The sequence below is a fragment of the Nuphar pumila genome, chromosome 7 (genome assembly GCF_984573655.1).
Source record: "Nuphar pumila chromosome 7, dmNupPumi1.hap1.1, whole genome shotgun sequence".
Taxonomy (NCBI): domain Eukaryota; kingdom Viridiplantae; phylum Streptophyta; class Magnoliopsida; order Nymphaeales; family Nymphaeaceae; genus Nuphar; species Nuphar pumila.
In genome coordinates, this window is record NC_143255.1 from 124,651,687 (window position 1) to 124,671,828 (window position 20,142).

The following is a 20,142-nucleotide window of genomic DNA, read 5'->3' on the forward strand; positions in this document are numbered from 1 at the left end:
TTTCTTGTATTCAAATATTAATCAAATATTTTTTTTACTTCAGGTGATACCTAAAGTTTTGGCAATAATAAAAAACACAAGTTTTGGCATTGTTAGAAACTTACCTAAATTTATGCTTTTAATTAATAACACAATTTCATGAATTTAACTTGGGTTATCATTAACTCAAGTTGAATTAACAAAATAAAGTTAATGATTTACCCTAAAAAACAATAATATTGTTTGGAAACAAAATTCAAAAAACACACCTAAAGTTTTGACATTGATAAAAAAAACACACCAAATTTCCCGTAATTATATAATATATTTAATGGCAACTTTGATGGAAGCAAATCATTGCTTTTTTAAATAACCATAAAAAATTTTAGATGCATTTCTAAAAATGTCAAAAAACCTTGGAAGCTCTGCTTGTCAGGTAGGAGCAGCTAGTGCACGTCACCTTGTGTTGGGACGTTGCAGGCTCAAAACCCAATGGTATGGTTGTATAACTGATAGGGGTCTGCCTAACCCCAGCTTGCCTTTCCAAAAGAAAAAAAAAACTTGGTGTGCTTTTTGTTATCACCCAAAGTTTAAGTGCATTTTAATTTTTTTCAATAATATTAATGAACACGCGGTAAACTTACGTGGTTCTAATCTTTAAAAGTAAAAATTAAACATTGGAATATGTTGGGTATGTTTTATTTAGCATTTTCATGCATTAAAGTTGAATAAAAAATGATGCTTATTTTTTCTTTCTTTATCACTTAATGGGGTCGCCTCCTTATGAAGTAGACCTTGGGTAATCCACCGACCCCATGCATTGCGGTTGTTAGAAAAAGCAGTGAGATAGATCCTCGTGGCAATGAGGTTTGATTTGGCATACATCTTAAGCATCTTTATACACCAATTTGAAAATGATGTTTTGTGTATTTTTAAACCAATTTTATCTTTGCCACAAAGGGGTTTGGCGTAGTGGGATGAGACCTAGGTTGCTAGGCAGGTGGTCTAGGATCAAATCTCATAAGCATCACCCCTTAAGCAAGCCGAAGCGTTACGACTCTCAAGAGGCAAAGGGTAAACCTACGGAGTTTTGCACTAACAGCGACTGTAAGGATGGAAGGCAGAGCCAAGGCAGCTAGGTCTTTGATCCTGAGGGTGGTTACTTCATGTAAATATAAAAAAAAAAACATCTTTATCTTTCATTTCTACGAATTGTTCGATTTTACAACCTAAATGGCTAAATCGTATGATTATTAAGCATATTACCATAGTAAAAAACCATAGTAAAAAAATCTAGACCGTGAAAACAAGAGACTGCACTGCCATTGGTTCAAATTGAGAAGCCTGAAAGCGTGAAGTTTGAAGAGTTGAAGATTCATACACCAGTGGCGTTCTAGCAATTTACAGGAAAAATGGTGGCAACGATGTTGCTTGGATAGCCTTCTAGCCTAGCTAGATCAATAAGCCACAAAACCCTGTAAACAGGGGCCGTGTCCTTGGGAAATGGAGTCTGTGTGCCCAAACTTAGGCTAACTATTCACCCAGTATTGGTTCTCCTGTTCATGGAGAGAGAGAGAGAGAGAGAGCGCTATAACCTAGACTTACTGTTGACCCACTTTTAGCATCCCGTTTTTAGGGTTTCATATTGACCCCTGCATGTAAGCATGGAGAGAAAAGAGAGAGAAAGCTTACGTTTGTGTGAGAGATGACAGTATATATATATATATATATATATATATATATATATATAGAGAGAGAGAGAGAGAGAGAGGGACATGTAAAGAAGCCAATGAGGCTTGGGCAGAGGGCCCCTGAGCTCAAAAAAAATTCAGTAGCCCATTGTTTAGGTAGTTTATATAAATATTTTATACATTTTTGTTTAATATAATATAAATATTTGGAATATTATATTTGTTTAATATGAATGCAAATTTTATTGTTATTTTGATTTTCTTTTTTAAATTCGGAGGTGCTGCCCCCGAACTCCTACTATTAATAGGGGGCCCATTTTTTCCCTCCACCTCAGGCCCCATAAAACACAGGTACGGCTATATATATATATATACCATACAGCGGACAGCCCAGGCGTCGGATGAGCTGGGATGCATGGCCTTGCGCAGTGCATCAATTTTTTTTCAAAAAAATTCACCTTTAGCAGTGGTTTTGGACCGCGCTCAAGACCTGTTTTCTGCCCATGTCTTTAGCTGCAGTCAAGACCCGCCGCTAAATAGTGTAAACATGAAAAAATTGTGCTGCTCATCGTGTGCGCAATCAGCAGCGCAAAATCTGTCCAATTTTGGTCAGACTTTTTGGGTGTAGATGATACACCAGCGATATATATATATATATATATATATATATATATATATATATATATATATATATATATATATATATATGAGCTAAACAACAATGAAATGTGTGTGATCTGCCGGTCATGCGCTGAAAAGTCATGAAAAGAGGTTTTTGCAGCAATTGCTGAACTGCCGCTAAAACACTTTAGGCAAAAAAATTTTAACTTATGGGGCGCGTGTCGTGCGCCCGCTCGGGTCTAGCTGGGAAAGTGGTAGGCTGCTACCTCTCTCTCTAACGTTTGTTGCAATTAATTTAGTTAAGCTCCTTTTTCTTGTTGAGCAATCTTATGAATGTAATCTACAAACCTTTTTTTTGTCTTTTTTTTTTTGACAGAGAAAGCTGGGGTTAGGCAGACCCCTACCAGTTGTACAACCATACCCTTTGGGGTTCCAACTTGCAACGTCCGAACACAAGGTGATCTACATACCTTTTTAGTAAGAACTAACTTTTGGTTCGCCCAAATTCAACCTATGTATCCTATGTATAAGCTTTTCTAGCAATGCAAAAAATCAACAGCTATAAACGTATTGATTTTTACTTCAAAAAAAAATGTTTTTGTGTCAAAAAAACATTATTTAAGGATTGATTCTACTAAATCAACCATGAAGAGCATATCAAAAAGGTTAGATTGGGTCAAAACCACTTTAATAGTGAGGTCCCAACTAGATTGTAGGCACAAGTAATTGTAGCAAATATATATATATATATATATATATATATATATATATATATATATATAGAGAGAGAGAGAGAGAGAGATATGCACCTTTACCCAGTTTCAGTAATCCTATTTTTTAGGGTTTTTTAAAGAAAAAAAGAATTACTAATTAATTGTCAAGATGAAAAGAATTACATCAAACAGTCTAAGTGACTGATGAGATATCACTTGGGCACTTGGGCTAAGATGGTGATAACATTAGATGATGCTCACTCATCTCAATGATAAAGAGCCAAAGCGATAGAGATGGAGGTGACAGTTTCTCTTTGAATGGCTCAATTATTTTATTTGAAGTTCCATTTAGCATCTCAATTTCAATCATTTTTTTAGCTAGACCTCCTTTTTAGGGTTTCATCGCGGACCTGCATGCAATCATGAACATCAAAAAGCAAAAAGTGCTTCTGTCATCTTTAATTATGGCAGTGTGGTAGGGTGTGTGCATGCTGTTTTCATGGTTGAATGTCCCTTATCCAGATTCATGGCATCATGGTGGAATATGTGCATCAGAGCCGAACTTGTCAAAAGGCCAATGAGACTTGGGCCTCAGGGCCCCTGGGCCAAAAAAAAATTTAGGGGCCCATTTTTAATAAGGATTCCATTTTTAATGGGGACCAAAAACAGCAAAAAAAAATTTAGGGGCCTCAAAAAAATTGAAGGCGCTGCCTTCGAACTCGTACTATTAATAGGGGGCTCAAAAAATTCTGAGGCGCTGCCCCCAAACTCCTACTATTAATAGGGGGCCTATTTTTAGGGTGCCCATTTTTAATAAGGGCTCAAAAAATTTCGAGGCTCTGCCCCATTTTTTCTCTCCGCCTCAGGCCCCATAAAACACAGGCACGGTCCTGTGTGCATGACATATCTTAGTCATGGCACAGTGCATATTGCTGATCACATGGTCTTGCCTTGCATCTGGGCTATGTTTCCATGTAGTAGCATGTCACATGCATGGTGGCCACATTGGTTGCAATCTGAAATGAAGTCTCCAATCATGTGATTCCACGTTTAGGGCACCTTTGAAAGCAGAAAAATGACAATAGGAAAAGAAAAATTGTCTATATGAGAGAGGTTTTCATATGAGAACGTCTTTTTATGAAAAAATTGTCTTATTTTTGTAATATGAGAAAATCAGGTTGGAAAATTGTTGGAGTGATTTGATTAGGGTGAGGGCTGCAATCGAAATTGAAACATTTTTTATAGAAAAAAAACTCTATGTCTGCGATGGAGAAAATTTTCTCATCAAAATCAGGGTAAAATAGAAAAAAAAATCTTTCAAAATGTTTCTACTGTCTGTAACGAATGGAAAGTTGCCACTTTTCCTTTCTGACTTTCATTTTTCATAGAATTTTAAAGTAGTGGTTCTATTGTTCAAACCTTGTTCTTGGGTTTTCTTAGAAAGGAAAAACTTGCGATATTAAAAAAAATGTTTTTGATAAATATTGAGAAATACAAATATCGTGATATGCTGAGAATATATAAGCAAGAATTTGAAAATTTCATTATATTGTTTTGATTTTCATGCTGTTAATACTTTGTAATAGTGTGACAAGATTTTCAAAATCTTGGTGATATTTGTTAGGATATTTTTTATTAAATCCGGATGTGTTCACGTGGCAGCAACACAATTTTGGCTTGATTTTATAATCTATACTTGTGGTAACTGTGGGTATCCATCTATGTCATGGATCAGTTCCCAGCAAGTCAGTAGTTGACCCAAGTCCAACTAGGCAACGCTGGACCCGAATTGCTTAGTGGGTTAGCTGAGGTTTTAGGCTCAGATGAGATAAGGTCTGAACCACCATTGCACATGATCTGTCTTCACACAAACAATGGATTCACTTTCCTCGAGGAAAAAAAACTCATGTCTTCAGTGCTGATCCTTGAAAGAAAGTGACACTCGATCACTACAAGAAATCTATGGATCAGTCGTAATCCGTCACTAATCCATCGCAAATTCGTCGCTAAACAGTTTAGCGACGGATAACTTTCATCATAATTTCCTAATCATTAATTAGCGATGAAATATATATGTTGCTACTTTCGTCGCTAATTTGCGACGGATTAGCGAATGCCATGATCCGTCGCGAGGCCGTCGCTAATTCACAGAGATTTGGTTTTGCGTCAGATACACATTTTTCGCTATTGTAGCGATGGATTTGCGATGAATTACAATGCATCACAAAATATCGGTCGATTCAGTTTTGTGATGGATAAATATTTGTCCCTAATCCGTCGCTAAATTGGAGGCCAATACTAATTAGCGACGGATATTTCCTGGCGCTAATCTGTCGCAAAGAATTAAAAAAATTATTTGAAATATAAATATCGAGAAAAAAAATTTCGTTATGCAATTTATATATCCTGTGTATAAAAAACAAAGTACACATACAAAATACAAATACGAAGCAGTTGAAACAAATTTAACACAAGATACAAGGTAAAAAAATTTATCGATCCACTATAATCCTCGTCAAGTTCTAATTATTTACAAGTGAACATATACAAAGAGTTTCTTTTGAAACAACAAGAAGGTGCAACAAATTCAACACATGAATCTAATCATCGCCAAGATTTTGAGCATCATCATCTTCATTGTCTTGATCTGCCCCGTCATCCATGCCTCAATCAGCTCCTCTACACTGATTATCTTCAACATCCTACAAGAGAACTGAAAGGTTAGTAATGATAAACAAAATATAATAAAATAAATTATATGCAATGCACCTAATCTAAGACAATCAAAGTTACATGAATGAATTACACATATACTAGCTAGCTATAAAGTGAAGGACATTAACTGAATTCAGATATGTGTTCTAAGGATGACAAAAAAAATCATAGTGATTCAATCACGCAGATATGTGTTCTAAGGTTGTCAAAAAAATGTCATAGTGATTCAAGCATGCATATATGTGTTATAAGTTTGTCAAATAAATGTGTTATGTATCACAATCATGCATATATGTGTTATAAGGCAGTCAAAAAAAATTATAGTGATTCACTCATGCAGATATGTGTTCTAAGGTTGTCAAAAAACTTTTATAGTGATTCAATAATGCATATATGTGTTATAAGGCAGTCAAACTGTAAAACCCATGAATTTTTAAAAAATTTCAATGAAATAAAAATGTGTGTTTACGTGAGATAATATGGTTTATGAGATATTCAATGTGATTTTGAGGATTTCGGGCCAGTCGAGCGAACCCAATAACGAATACTGGAAAGGGTACTTGGATCCGTTCTTTGACGAGATCCGATGATCCGACCCGGTTCACGGGACCCAATGGGAAACCTGATGGTTTCAGAATGATAGCGTGAGATCCGAAACACAATTAGAGTAAGTGAGTGCAAGTTTAGACCAAACGGGTGAAAAATCCATGTGAAAACGAAAGAAATCCATCAACAAGGAAAAACGTCCCAATATGACATAAAAAGAATATTTTTGCAAAAGTAAACATCAAGTGATGGTGTGGTGTAGTGGTAAGACGCACGATTTTGTGGAGACACAACCCGAGTTCAAAACCCTGGGGTGCCCACATAGAAGTGAAAAAAAAACATTATATTTTTCATGAAATCCGGAACAAAATGGATAGTGTTATATATAATTTAATTCACACCCTTTGCAACAAAGAACAACATAGCACAAGTGGTGGGGCTTGTTACCCCTTAGGTTGAAAACCCAAGTTCAAAACCCCCTATGCACAAATTATTTTTTTTCACAAGAAAGTGATGATTTCTACCTTGGTGAAAAGGGTAAAAACGTGGGATTAAGTTAAGCCTAAATTTTTGGCTTTTTCATCTAACTCTACCAAGGATTGAGGAGAATCCCATGTAACATGGAAGAGGGGTACCCATAAAGCAAATAGTGAGGGAAGTTAGAGGAAATCATGCCAAAGAGAGGAGGGGGCATTGTTGGAAATAGACATCACCCACCAAAAATGTGAGATTTGGGTGAAGATTTAATGCTTTGAAAATTTAGTAACTTCCCCCTACATAGAGGAGTTAAATGAGAGATTTTTGGTAAGGAGTTAGACTAGACGTCTCTCTCTCTCTCACGGTGGTGGTCGACCTCCATTGTTGGACTGTGTGGACCTCCCTTGTTGAACGCGTGAACATCCATTATCGACGTGGGGTGCCGCTCTAACGAAGAGAAGGGGTTGCAGCCTTGCCGTCGTGAGACTCCAAAGAGGTAAGGAGCATTGCTATTTGTATGTAAGTGGTTGATGCCTTGTTGCACATCTATGCTGCAATATCATGGAGTTTAAGCGACAAGCACCACCTATATGTAGGTATGTTTAGGGCCTCGAGACCGAGGTGGCATGAGCAAAAACACCTACTCGCCAATAGGTCAATAGGTAGTGGTACAACCAATGGTTCTCACCCTTGGCCAACGTTGGGGCACTGTGGTGTTCTTTGTAAGGGCATTATGTTCCTATGTGTGTGCCTAGTGTCTGTAGTACTCATATCAAAACCTACAGTTCGAATCTATGTAGGGAAATGTATATATTTTTGGTGTAGGCGTTAGCCATGACGGATTCAAGATCGAAACAAAATAAAGTAGGCGAATGGCGTGGAACCTTAAGTATCTCAGATTATTATTCATGAAATTATTGTTTGGTTGTATTTTCTTGTTCAATACACCTTTCATACTTTGTAGATTGAATGGTTTTAATCAAGTCTGAAGTTATGTATACGTGATTGTTATTTCACATCATGGTAAAATTAAAGATATATCATTCCTATTGGGTAATTCGATTGGATTTGATGCTTTTGAGTGTGGAATGCACTCATATTTATAGTTGGAAGATTTCATACATTGAGGATGAAAGGGGTGGCAAAACAGTCCATTTAGAATGATCAAAATGTTTGAAAAATAAAAAGATACATTTTTTTTAAGGTTACAGAAAAACAACAAAATTAGTTGACTGAAACAATAGTTAGTCAACTGATAATATGTTCATTCGACTGATAAAACCTTTAGTCAACTGCTGCTAAAATTTCCAGGAAACAGTCACTCTGTTCAGTCGACTGATAAAACCTTCAGTCGACTGATGCAATTTTTTTTTCCAGAAAACAGTCATTCTGTTAAGTTGACTGATAAAACCTTCAGTCGACTGATGCTAAAATTTTTCCAGAAAACTGATATTCTGATCAGTCGACTGATAAAACCTGCAGTCGACTGATGCTAAATTTTTTCCAGAAAACAGACATTCTGTTAAGTCGACTGATGCTAAAATTTCCAGAAAACAGACATTTTGATCAGTCGACTGATAAAACCTTCAGTCGACTGCTGCTAAATTTTTCAGAAAACAGACCTTCTGTCCGGTCGACTGATAAAACTTTCGATCGACTAATTTTATAAGAAAATAACGTTTTTGCTTAGAAGATTTGAAGCAAAAAGGTGGGTCGATCGGTGAGTCTATTGGTCGACTAATAAACATGAAAAATTAAGTAAAGAGTTTTCTAAAATGATTTTTATGAAGGGTTCTTTTAGAAAAGTTCTTCTAAAGACTTTTTAGGAGAAATGCAATTGAAATATCTATGAAGGAAATAGTTTTGATGGTAAACTAAATATGTGATTCACATATGGACTTTAGGATTATGTCCAATACATGGAACACACATGATACAGATATTTACACAACGAAAATCATTTCTTGTTCAGGATAATATAAGAATTCAAAATTGAACATGTGGTTTTGCTAAATGTTGGGAGTGCCAAATAAGCACTTAAGAAATGATAAAGTTGGATAATGCCAGGTTGCAGCGTAACCAGTGGGGGTACGAAACGTACACTCGAGCTCATAAACAAAACTCAAAAGGTCGAAGGTATAAGTACTCGACACGAAGTTGAACCAGAATTCTGAGAAATTATGGTTGCCGCCTATTGGGCTTCTAGTGGGTAATGAGCATACACTAAGATCACCCAGAATGTGGGTTGGGAATTTGGAAAACCCCTATGGTGCAAATGACTCGCACTAAGAATTTAACAAAATACAAAATATGCATTATATAACTTAATTATGGGATTCTGGGTATACCTGAAAGATGATATATGTTACTGGTTTCCCGGGATACTGGGTATACCTAAAAACGATATATGTTACTGGTTTCCCAAGGCTCTGGGTTCACCTGAAAGATGGTGTATGTTACCGGACCCCTTGTAGTGCGATAGCTCGCACTTGGTTATAAAGAAAATGTAAAATGAAATATAAAACCTTCGAGACTCTGGGTATACCTGAAAGACGATATATGTTACCGGATTCTTCGGGCTCTGGGTACACCTGAAAGATGGTGTATGTTACTGGACCCAAGGTCTACCTTGGAGAGGGTAGGTGGTACGAACTTCGTGGACGTTCGTGTTTTCGTGAGAGCTAGGCGTCTCACCGTATGGTCTTGGTCCGCTACGAGGTCTATGCCTGTGCGTACCCACAGGGTAAGAGTAAGTTAAGCATTAGATAATTTAAGTTGACTGGAAACTTATCTCGGAAGAATTATATACTGTTGATTTGGCTTTAGTGAAACTTGTGCAATCTACAGCTTGTACTAATGTAGATAAATATACCTTTAGTTCAGTCATCTTTTGCACTGTATCATGAATTAGAAATCATAATTATCTTCTTAGAATGATATAAACTTCCATGCTAGTTATATCTGCAGTTGTTGCACATATTTGTACACAGGACACTGAGCACCACATATAAATGCATTGCTTCTTACGCAGACAGGGGAGTCTGATCCTTCTGCTTTAAATGTTTTTCAGGCAACGCATAAATGAAGCATCGTGGCGTCGCATTTGGAAGTAGTCACGAGATCTCAGTTTTTCAGTGTTTTCTGTTTGAACTCTGATTAGTAGATTTACATTTTTGTAATGGGATGTAATTAATTGCATTAATGCTTTAATTAATGAATGGTATGCTTTTAGTACTTCTCTGTTTTTACCCTGTAATGCACCCGACTTGTGTTTTTCGCACTTCCGCTATTTCAAAAAAAAAAAATTACATCCAAAATTTTCACTATAAAAAGTTGGGGCGTTACACAAACAATTTCACACTGATGAAATCATGCTTATATATATGTTTTAAGGTTGTAAAAAAACTTTCATAGTGATGAAATCATGCTTATATATGTGTTCTAAGGTTGTCAAAAAACTTTCATAGTGATTCAATCATGCATATATGTGTTATAAGGCAGTCAAAAAAGTTTCATAGTGATGAAATCATGCATATATGTGTTCTAATGTTGTAAAAAAACTTTCATAGTGATTCAATCATGCATATATGTGTTATAAGGCAGTCAAAAAGCTTTCATAGTGATGAAATCATGCTTATATATATTCTAATATTGTCAAAAAACTCTCATAGTGATTCAATCATGCATATATATGTCCTAAAGTTGTCAAAAAACTTTTATAGTGATTCAAGCATGCATATATGTGTTTTAAGGCAGTAAAAAAACTTTCATAATGATGAAAGCATGCTAATATGTGTTCTAAGGTTGTCAAAAAACTTTTATAGTGATTCAATCATGCATATATATGTTATAAGGTAGTCAAAAAACTTTCATAATGATGAAATCATGCTCATATTTGATGAAATCATACATATACTAGCTTGAAATCTAATGAAATGAAACAAATGAAATGAAACTTTCATACCTCACAGGCACCTACAGACGAAGTTCTTCTGTCTCGAAAAAAGTTGCACAACTCATTATGGACAATGTCGGAAATGGCTTTATATAAATAGTCACGCATTGTGTCATTAACAAGCTGGTGGACACCATCCCAATAATTAGCAAGATCAATCGGACGTTGGGAGTTGATGCTGACGGGAGAACTCTGAGAGCCCTGACTGGAGGAGACAACGACTGGTGTGGTGTTCATATTACTCCCAAACCCGAACACACGACCCTTTTTTGGTTCACCGATTGTAATCACCCAAGCTGCAGGATCAAAAGGCGGATGCTGAGTGGAGTAATCGCCATATCGCTCTACCGTCTGTTGCTCGTATGACTCCTACAAAGTAATGATTCAGTATGGATTAATAATTAAGAATTACAATGTTCATGGTAACTTGTCTATTACAATGTTTATTAATAAAATAAATACATACCATTGTCCCACTCGCCTTCTCTAATACGAACTCTCCCATGCTCTTATGTTTATGTGTTTCAACAAACACATCCTTATAAGGCATAATGCCTCCTTTTTCTTCTTCCTGCGAGGTTAAATAATAAAAAAATCAATTAAAAAGTATGCAATAATACCTATAAATTTGATAATATATATTAATGAGTTACCATTTTCTTCAGGTGGCTCCCAAAAGTCCTACATTCACCTGTGTGTAGATGGGCATCGGGCATCTTCGCTCGGTTTTGTGCAGCCTTTGCTGAGCGATTTCAAAATTTATGGCCCGCCCACTTGTCGCACATTGCATCCCAATAATCTGACCTGATTGTAGGAGGACCATGACCCTTCCACTGTAGGGGATCATCTTTCCCACTAGATGCTTTTATCGTTGCAGTCTTCACATTGTGCATCATGTCTACAAATCGACCGACAACCACCTTCTGCCATACCCGCTCGCGTCCTACTCCTCCTTTGCAGTCACGAAGCGATTCAAATCGTACAAATATTTTTAGAAAGTTAATACACATGACTATAACAAAAAATTAAATATAAAACACATTAGCTTTGATAAATGATTGTATACCATAAATGAAGACCACAATCTTTCCAACATCTCATTCAGGTACTATTTTCATTGTGCGACCGGTGCTGAAAGATGTTGAACTAGTGACTGCCTAATTTCTCGTATTATTTCTTGTAGCTCAAACCTCGCACTGCACATGAATTGGTACACACATTAACTATCGATATACATTATTTATAAAATAAGTATTGGATAAGTGAAAATAAAATACTTATGTTTGATTATCGATATACACTATTTAAATGAGTCATCATGTGTCAGACTGAGAAGACCCTGCATCCGGTGTTGTCTTGTGACATGTATGAATAGCTGTTATAGGTGGGTCATGTGCAAGCGAAACATCATCTATAGAAAAATGAGTTAGAAATTCACAAAATGCACATTTAAACTAATCAAGTATATAATTAGTTAAATGATATACCTATCGAAGCAACCCATGAAGATGAAGGCTGAGACTGGCTACCACTGAGTGCTCGACCACTGTGACATCCACAAACCATATTCTAACAAATAAAAATTTTATTTGGATAAGTTACATAACTCTATATCTTTATGAATACATAATCAAATTACAAATAACTTCATGCAAGCATGCATACAGTCACATCAAACATTGCAATACATTCAAATCATTCACATCAAACATTGCAATACATTCAAACATAAGAGCATATGAGAAAGTGATATGGTATGTATTACAAGATGTATTTCACTAGCTCGAGTATGCTTCCTCATCACTTGTTTGACTTTCATATTCTTCTTCCTCCTCCTCTTCGTCTTCTTCTTCATTGAATACCCATCCACTTGGTATATCATTTGGATCACATTCTTTCATACGTGTGCCATCAGATAATGGAGATATGACATGCATACCATGTATGACATCGTGATCATAAGAGAAGTCATATATATCATCTGATTGATAGTAATCACCCTCTTCAACAATCTTGTCTTTCTGTAATTGATCATACCCGGGGTATAATTTAGACTTTACCTTGCAAACTGCCCACCATTCATTTCTATTTGACTTTCTTGTATTCATATATGAAGTATAGTAAACTTGTTGAGCTTGCAAGGCTAATATGAATGGTTCATATGTTTCAAACATTGATTTATGATTCACCTCCATAATGCCTGAGGCTTTGTCGACTCTTGTTGCTATGAGATCAAACCAATGACACTTAAATAAAGTTACCATATTATTTATGCCTAAGTTAACTCCATTATTTCTTCTATAACACTATAGTAGTTATGTTCATTTTCACCGTAGTTGTTACCTTTGACACACACGCTACTATTCATCGTTAACTTGTTTACACCGTAGTCTTTTGTATGGAATCGATAACTATTTAAGATATACTCGTTGTAACATTACACAACTTTGGTTGAACCATTTTATAAATCACATATTCTTTGTTCATTAACATCACCATGACGAACCTACAAGCATAAACAATGACTATGATCATGACCAATTAAGTAGCTTATTATTGTTTACACGAAAAGAATGTATGTCATCGTCCTTACCAACTCTTTCAACCATGCCACAAACTTATTTTCACGTTCTTTCTGTACTTCTAAATCAGTGAGATGTGAAGTTCTTTTTGCAACTCTAGATCAAATTGTCTGCACTTAACAAATATTTATATTACTGAACCATATACGCACATATAGAATTTAGTGTTACATATTAAGTATACTTACTCAATGCAGGGGTCGATCGCTGATCAATTAAAAAGGATACAGATTTGTGATGCATCTTGCTCTCAATCTTCCAACAGTCTTGACCGGCAACTGCCAAAGGCATGCCCAAGTGGTTGAAATATCAACAGTTTGCCAGCTACACTAAATTGTTCTCCATCATCATTACGAGGTGGGCAAGTGTAACGTGTTGGAATGTGATGTTCAAAGTACATAGATGAGAAATTTAAAATCTCTTCTAAAGTGTATGCCTCACAAATAGAACCCTCCACTCTTGCTTTATTTCGAACTTTTTTTTTGAGGTCAAGCATGCATCTATCAACAATATACATATCGTAATACAATAAATTTTTAATAGCATTGAAGAGAAAAATGTATAAAAAAATATATACCTTTCAAATGGGTACATCCACCGATATTGCACAAGACTACCAACTTTAAGTTCATATGGCAAATGTATGATCACATGTTCCATAACATCAAAAAATGCTGACAGAAATATCTTCGCTAGTTGACAAATAATAGTAACGACAGAATCTTCAAGATTATTTACCTCAGTTAGTACAACTTTCGATGTACACAATGTTCTAAAAAACCTACTCAACTCGGATAATATCCTCCATATAGGTTTGTCTAACATATCATGGAATGCTAGGAAAATCAACTGTTGCATAATGACATGGCAATCATGGCTCTTCAACCTATATAATTGTTTATCATCTATCTTCACAACCTGAGCAATGTTAGAGATATATCCATCTAGAAATCTCAATTGTCTCAACCATTGACATACCTGCTTTACTTGATCTAGTCCAAGCACATATCTTGCCTTTGGTTTCAGTACTTTGCCATTATATTCTTTGAGTTCCAATTCTGGTCTTTTATATATTACTTTTAAATTTATACGGGCCTTCAGATTATCCTTTATTTTCTCTTTGACATTCATTACTGTATTGAACATATTATCAAACATATTTTTTTGTACATGCATCATATCTAAATTATGTCATATTAATAAGGTCGAACAATATGGTAGTCCCCAAAATATAGATTTTTTTGTCCAATTACAATCCTTTCCAAATCCAAGGAAGGGCATCGGACTACGGGCATCTGTTAGTCCATATAGAAAGTATTGCAATTGTCTTAAAATCTCTATGCCAGACAATCATGTAGATGGATCTTCTATTTCAGTTGTGCCTGCTCGAAACATATTCCTTTGTCGTCGAAACAGATGGTCACTGAGTAGAAATCGATAGTGACAATCAAACCAACACGGCTTCCTTCCATGCGTCAATCTAAAAGATTTTTTATTCTCCATGCAGTACGAACATGTCATTCTCCCATGTGTGCTCCAACCAGATAACATACCATATGCAGGAAAGTCACTGATTATCCATAAAACAACAACCTTCATATTGAAATTTTATTTTTTATGCGCATTGTACGTGAGAACACCATCATCCCACAGTATTTTTAGTTTATCAATCAATGACCTTAAATATACATCAAGATTTTGGCCCAGAGAGATCGAATCAATGATCAATAGAGACAAAAAAAGATTTTGATGCTTCATACACAAGCTTGAAGGAAGGTTCTATGGGGTGACAAATATTGGCCAACACGAGTATGGAGTTGATCTACCCCCAAATGGATTAAATTCATCTGTACATAAACCTAGCCTAACATTTATCACTTCTATTGCGAAGGTCTGATGGGTACGATCAAAGTGCTTTCAAGCTTCCGCGCCAACAGGATGCGTGATCATGTCTTCATCATGTCGAACTTTATTTGCATGTCGTCTCATGTGTTTAGTTGTCCTCGAAGACATATACAATTGTTGCAATCTAGGGGTGAGAGAAAAGTAGCGGAGCGACTTGTATGACACTTCTTTTAACCTCGTACTACCATTGCCTCTTGTCTTTGGCTTGAACCGATGATGCCCACATGACGGACATAATCTGCTATTTTCTTGATCTTTGAAATACATGCAGTGATTTGGACAAGCATGTATCTTTTGATACCACATACCTAGAGTGTTGACCATAACCTTCACACAATAGAAATTTTATGGCAATTTCTCATATTTGGGCAACATACTCTTCATAATAGAGCACAGACAGTCAAAACATGATTGACTCAAATTATACTCGAACTTCAAATTCAGTAGTTGAAGAACTGCAAACAAGATAGTGTGACTCTCGCAACCATTCCAAAGCAGCTCATCAGCATCTCTAAGTCATAAAATCTACTAGTTGCATTGTTTGCTTCTTCTTCTTCTACCCAAGTTGGTACATCACTAGGACCTATAGCAGAACCTAGTTTTGGTCCTACGACATCACATATCAAATCCACATATGGATTATCATGCACCGTATCCACCCGTGCGTCAAAATTGTTTCAAAATTCTTTACCATGAAGCATCCAATTCTGATAATTACACACAAAACCCTTCCTGTATAGGTGATGTCTAACACCATGATGTTTTACAAACCAATTATTCTTATACATCGTGAAGGGGCACATGATCCGACCAGTGGGATCCACTGTACTGACACTTGCTATTGCAAATTCAATAAAACTGTCAACACCATCCATATATTCAAGCGATACCTCATTGTCAACTATCCTACAGTACATTCATTCATGGTTTGCAGTCGTTTTGTCCTATGATGTTACGAATATTATCCTAACCAGTTAAAAAAAAATCATAAGAATGTTGTGATGAAGAAAATATCTAATTTATCATGCATTGATGGTGGATGTAATGATTTGATATATATATTACACACACAATTATATATATATATATATATATATATATATATATATATATATATATATATATATATATATATATATAATGCCATTCAATCACAAGAACCATGATGCAAACATTGATAACTTAATATTTTCATGTGCAAAACCATCACATCATGTTTACACTCATCACAAGGATATTTAGAATGATGAAATCACATTCATCAACACGATACATTCATTTGAAGCATGTTCTCATGATACAATTTCACATGGAAGGCATAATCAAATTGAAAATAACTTCATGCAAGCATAGATACAGTCACATCAAACATTGTAATACATTTAAATCATTCATATCAAAACAATGTCAAACATGTACCTGCAACAAACACACTCCAATATCCTGCTAACCACTGCCATGACTAGCATGAAATTCGAACTCCAAAAATAAGAGCACTTTTATTTTCATACATTCAAATCATGCTCAGCATGATCTCCGAACTCCATCAAAGCAGTCTTAGATATCCAAAACTAAGTGAGTGTGTGAACAGAAAAATGTTGCATCCAAGAAATTAAATAACCTGTGATGTGTCCGCATCACTTACTCACCACGGGTATTTACCTGATTTGCATGCTTTTGCCTTTGCATTTTTCTTATTTCTTTTTGCATAGTATTTTTAGCCGCATGCGATGCTTAGCACTAAGCATCACACAATTAGCTCAGCTACGCACTAGAAAAGCATAAACGTACAAACAGAGGATTGGCCTGCGGTGCCTTTTTATCGGTGTGTCGTCGGCTGAAATGTAGGCTCACAACACGATGCAGTGAGGCAAGTGGGTGATTACCATAGTCGTGCACTCTGTGTGCGATGGATTGCTGCAGCTGGCATGAAGCGTCAGAAGTTTGCTGGAACTCTAAAGGTGATTACTCATCTCAGCTTAGCGACCCCGAGTCAAGTGAGGCCACCCGCTGAGTTTAAGCATATCAATAAGCGGAGGAAAAGAAACTTACAATGATTCCCCTAGTAACGGCGAGCAAATCAAGAATAGCTCGGCTTGAGAATCGATAGGCTTCGCCTACCGAGTTGTAGTCTGTAGAATCATCTCCACCGACGGACTGGACCCAAGTCCCTTGGAAGGGGGCGCTGGAGAGGGTGACCCAGTCTTGTCCAGACCCTGTTGGACCACGAGGCGTTGTGAACAAATCAGGTTGTTTGGGTGTCTTCAGGTATCGCACACGGTGGCGTCGGTGCTCGGGGGATGTTAGTGGCGACACACAGTACACGACAGCGTCGATGCTCGGGGGTCGTCGGAAGTGGCACACGACGGTGAGAGATGAAGTGGGGGAAGGAGAGTGTAGTGGCCGACGGGCGGCGAGAGAAGGAGGAGGTGAAAGAGAGTGTGGAGGGTGACGGGCGGCGAGAGAAGGAGGAGATGAAGGAGAATGCGATGGGCTATGGTCGGTGAGAGAAAGAGGAGGTGAAGGAGAATGCGGCGGGCGATGAGCGACAAGAGAAGGAGGAGGTGAAGGAGAGTGCGGCAAGCGGCAACCGTCGGGTGACGGGTGACGGCGGAGGGGTGACGAACGACGGGTGACTGGCGGTGAACAACGGGTGACTGGCGGCGGGCGATGAGTGACAGAATAAAATAGAAAGAGAAAAGAAAGGGGCTCGCATTAGTGTTTTACAGGAAATTTAGCGACAGAAAAATTCTATCGTAAATGTCGTCGCAAATTTGCGACGGAGTAGCGACGAAAAAATGGTGTTGCTCATCCATCGCGAAGTTGCAACGGAGTGTGAGACAGAATTTGTCCGTCGCTAATCCATCGCAAATTAACGACAACATTGGCCACAAAATTTTTTCATCGCAAATTCTGCAACTAATTCCAATTTTAGGGACAGATAGTTTTTTCTCGCTAATCTGTCACAACGTTGCAATGGATTAGTTCTGTCACAAATTTCCATCGCTAAATAACATTTTTCTTGTAGTGGATGAAAACCCCACCCACTCTCACTTGTCCACCGTGAGAGGGAGGTTATCTATATAATGTAAAATGTTAGATACAATTTGATACAATATAGAATTTGCGTTTAACAGAATTTTATCAATACAAAACAATCAAAAGATAACTAGATTACATTGGTTACGTTACATTTGGCTAGAGATTACGGCCAATTGGATCTTCATTTTGAAGAGATAGACTTTGTAAGGCAGGCTCATTTGCCAGATTACATTGGGTAAGTTACGTTTGGATAGAGACTACAACCAACAATATCTTCATTTGGATGATATAGACTTTGGAAAGCAAACTCATTTGCCTTTGCTTTTTCAGAGTATGAGCTTAGATGGTTGGATGCCACGTCGACGTTCTCTGGATCGGATAGAGTCTAAACTGAGGAACTCTATCTGTTTAAAAGGATAACCATTTTGCAAACTGATTTAAAGATGGCCTTTGCAACCATGATCATGAATGAAATGAAAATCAATTTCTACGTGTTTAGTCTGGGCATAAAAAATCAGATTAACTGCAAAATAAAGAGCGCCTATAATATCACACCACAGAATGGGCAATTCGTGGGGCAAGAAGACGAGTTCACTGAGTAACAACTTGAGCCATATGAGATCTGAGAGAGCATACGCTAGAGATTTATATTCAACCACGGTACTAGACCGAGCTACCATTTTCTGCTTGCAAGAAGACCAAGAATTAACATTTGGACCAAGAAAGACCACGAATCCACCTATAGACTTTCGATCATCTGGGCAACCATTCTAGTCAGTGTCAGAGTAGGCACTAAGTTGCATAGAGGCATACCATTTAAGTAGGAGACCGTGCTATAACGTAGGATATGTTTGGCTACGAACTAGTGAGCAACAGTAGACTAGTGCATGTATTGGCAGACCTTGTTGATAGCAAATGCAACATCAGGTCGAGTGAAAGTGATATATTGTAAACCACCAACGATGATGTGGTAAAGTGTAGTATCAAGAAAGGGAAGAGAGCCATTCTTAGTAAGCTTGGAATTGAAACTCATGGGAGTGAAGACCGGCTTGGCATCTCCCATAGATGCTTTCTGAAGGAGGTTGAGAATGTATAATCATTGAGAAAGATGAACTCTAACCTCGAAGTAGAGAACCTTAATGCCACAAAAATAGTGAAGATGACCAAGATCTTTAATAGAGAAGGTGGATCCAAGACAAGTGATGAGCTGCTTAATTGCCAAGGTGAAATTGTCTGTGATGATGATATCATCAACATAAACTAATAAATATACAATAAACTCATGACATTGAAAAATAAACAACAAAGCATCTAATTGAGAGATGATGAAGCCGGTGAAAATGTGATAGGTGCTTAAACGTTGGTACCAGGCTCGTGCACTACAAGAAAATTGTTAATTAGCGACGGAAATTAGCGACGGAAAAAATCCGTCGCTACTTAGCGACAGATTAGCTAGAGATAGAATCTGTTGCTAATTCGCGACGGATTAGCGAGGAAACAAATTTTATCGCTAATCTGTCGCTACTTAGCGACGGATTAGCGACTAAATTTTTTGTCGCTACTTTTTATTACAAGAACACCATTTTAGCGATGGATTTAGAGAGGGAACTCTGTCGTCACTAATCCGTCGCTAATTAGCGACGACGTAGCGTCAGAATATATTCCGTCGCGTTTTTTGTATTTTGATTTAGCGACGGCTTAGCGACGGAAAAATTCCGTCGCTAAGCCATCGCTAAATGTCGCGTAAATCCCTAATCCCATCCCTCTTTCTCTTTTTCCTGTTTCGCTGTATTGCTCCCGCCCGCCGCCCTCTCCCTCCCGCCGCCCGTCGGCTCTCGCCACCGGCCGGCCGCCGCCGCCTCGCTGCCGACCTCCCTGCTTGGCTAGCGGCTGCGCCAGGGACCCCGAGCACCGGC